Source organism: Penaeus japonicus, unplaced genomic scaffold (assembly GCF_977035675.1).
Source record: "Penaeus japonicus unplaced genomic scaffold, GWHDUDI00000001_assembly GWHDUDI00000030, whole genome shotgun sequence".
NCBI lineage: Eukaryota > Metazoa > Arthropoda > Malacostraca > Decapoda > Penaeidae > Penaeus > Penaeus japonicus.
Genome location: NW_028234432.1, coordinates 34838062 through 34840561, shown reverse-complemented (window position 1 = coordinate 34840561; position 2500 = coordinate 34838062). Strand labels below are relative to the sequence as shown.

Here is a 2500-nt window from a genome sequence, read left to right as displayed (position 1 = left end):
TCTTTTTTTTTGTACTGGATTCTATTTCAGATTGTGGTTTATATTATCAGTTATTTGTCCATTATGCTGGATTCATTGTTACTGTTCTATTTTGTTTTGTTATAGTTGATTGCTTAAGGCTTGTTGTATTTTCAGTAGAATAGCTGATTGATTAGTAATCAGTTAAGGTTATATTAAGCATGGTCATTTTATCTACAGAAATACATATATATATATATATATATATATATATATATACATATATATATATATATTATATATATATAATATATATATATATTATATATATGAATGAAAAAAAAATATATTATATTTTATATATATATATTATATATATATATATATATATATATTTATATATATATATATATATATATATATATATATCTATTTATATTTATATTTATATTTCTATTTATATAAATATATATATTTATATAGATATATATATTTATATAAATATATGTATTTATATAAATATGTATATTTATATAATATATAATATATATATACGATATATATATATATATATATATATATATATATATATATATATATATATATATATATATATATATATATATATATATATATATATATATATATATATATAGTTCAGTTCAGACAGATTTGCGAAGACGTCGCTTCGCCCAGGCTATATGCACAAGGCGGCCCGGCCTCTGCCAGCTATGAGTGCTGACTCATCTTATCTAATCTTGTCTGATCATCATCGCTGAATTCAATTCAGCTCAGTTCAGAGAGATTTTGCGAAGACGTTGCTTCGCCCGGGTTGTGTGGATGGGGTAGCCCGACCTCTATTGGATATAAGTGCTGACTCATTTGGTCATCATAACCGAACGCTTACCGTGGCAGTCAGATTGCCCGTAGGCGCTCCAGTTGTCAGGGGGCAAGTGACAGGCATAGCCGTCTAACCAGCCCGGCGGCTGTCGTCTCTGGGCCATGCCTGAGGAAGCGAGTGTGCTCGCTTTCCATCAGGTAGTGCTCTAATTTGGCGTCCGGCGCGCCACAATGCTCACAGCGTTGCTCATCTTGCCCAATAGTGGGGATGATTTGCCATGCACAAGGGTAGCCTATTCTCAGTCTGTGCAGACTGACTTCAGCACACCTTGATATTCTAGGAGAGATTATCAGCGATTCATAGCCTGTGGCATCTGAGTACCAGCTGGCCGAGAGGGAGGTTCTTGCTTCCTCTCTATGTCGCTGCAGGGCACCGACCTGCCCTGCAACCATTGTTTTACGCCTTAGCAGTTCCCGGCTATGATGCACCACAGGATCACTCAAGGGTTTCTTCCTGCCTTCCTCCGCTAACCTGTCAGCTACGTCATTCCCTTCAATACCAACATGGCTTGGAATCCAGTTGATGATGATGCGTCTTCCCTGATCCAGGATTCTCTGAGCAATGGTGAGAATCGTGGTTACCAGGTAAACGTTATCAAGGGGCGTGCTTTGTTGCAAGCTGTCAATGGCGGCCCTAGAGTCTGTGTATGACAACATGCCCGTCCGTCTGGGCTGCATGGGCTAGGGCTCCCATAATAGCTACTGCCTCTGCCTGGAGCGAGGAGGCATTGTCAGATACCCGCATAGCTTTCTCTATGCCCCTTGCTGCAAAACCAGTGCCTGCAGTGCGGGTGATGGGGTCTACAGAACCATCCGTGAAGTAGGTTTTACTATTCAGTGGCGTGATTGCTGTAATGTTCCTCTCCGCCTCAGCCTTTAATAGAGGCGGTGAGTACTGTCTTTTTCTTCTTGATATACTCATGACAGAAAACTTTATCAAGGATCGTGCCCACGGCGGGGCTGTGACATAGTCAGGGTAGGGAAGGTCCATGCCCTTAATCAGTAGTGTCTCTTTGAGCTCAAAGCGTTTCAGCACTCTGGTTGTGTGAGACAGCCAGGTGTTGTTAGCAAAGAGCTCTTGGTTCTGTGCAAGCCAACGCTGCACTCTCTGTCTTAGCTGCGAGTCCAGTGGGGACTGTAGGACATTGGCAAGGAACTGGGCCGCCATCTGATCAATCCGGGTGTCCAGGGGAAAGAGTTTGGCCTCCAAGAGGAGGTTAGTAACCTTAGCCCACCCAGGGGCACCCAGAATAATCCTGGCGGCTTCGTTTTGAATGATGTCGAGACTTTTGCTGAGTCCAAGCTTGACTGTGATCAGGGCGACGGAGGCGTAGTCCACAATAGGACGAACAGCGTGCACATAGAAAGATCTTAGTACGTGGTGCCCAGCCCCTAAGCGCTGCCCCAACAGAGCTCTCGTGACAGAGAGCCTTGCCTTGGTCCGGTCTAAGAGATGTTTGATCTCGGAGCGGAAGGTGAGGTTCTTGTTGATCCATACCCCCAAGTATATATATATATATATATATATATATATATATATATATATATATATATATATATATATATATATATATATTTATATATATATTTATATATATATATATATATATATATATATATATATTTATTTATTTATTTATAT

At 39.6% G+C, this 2500-nt stretch overlaps 1 protein-coding gene across 1 annotated transcript in view; it reads left to right on the top strand.

The window, feature by feature from the left end:
- Positions 1 to 2500, top strand: part of Vps16B (Vacuolar protein sorting 16B) — a 23964-nt gene that overhangs the window by 13186 nt on the left and 8278 nt on the right. The gene's annotated exons all lie outside the window — the stretch shown is intronic.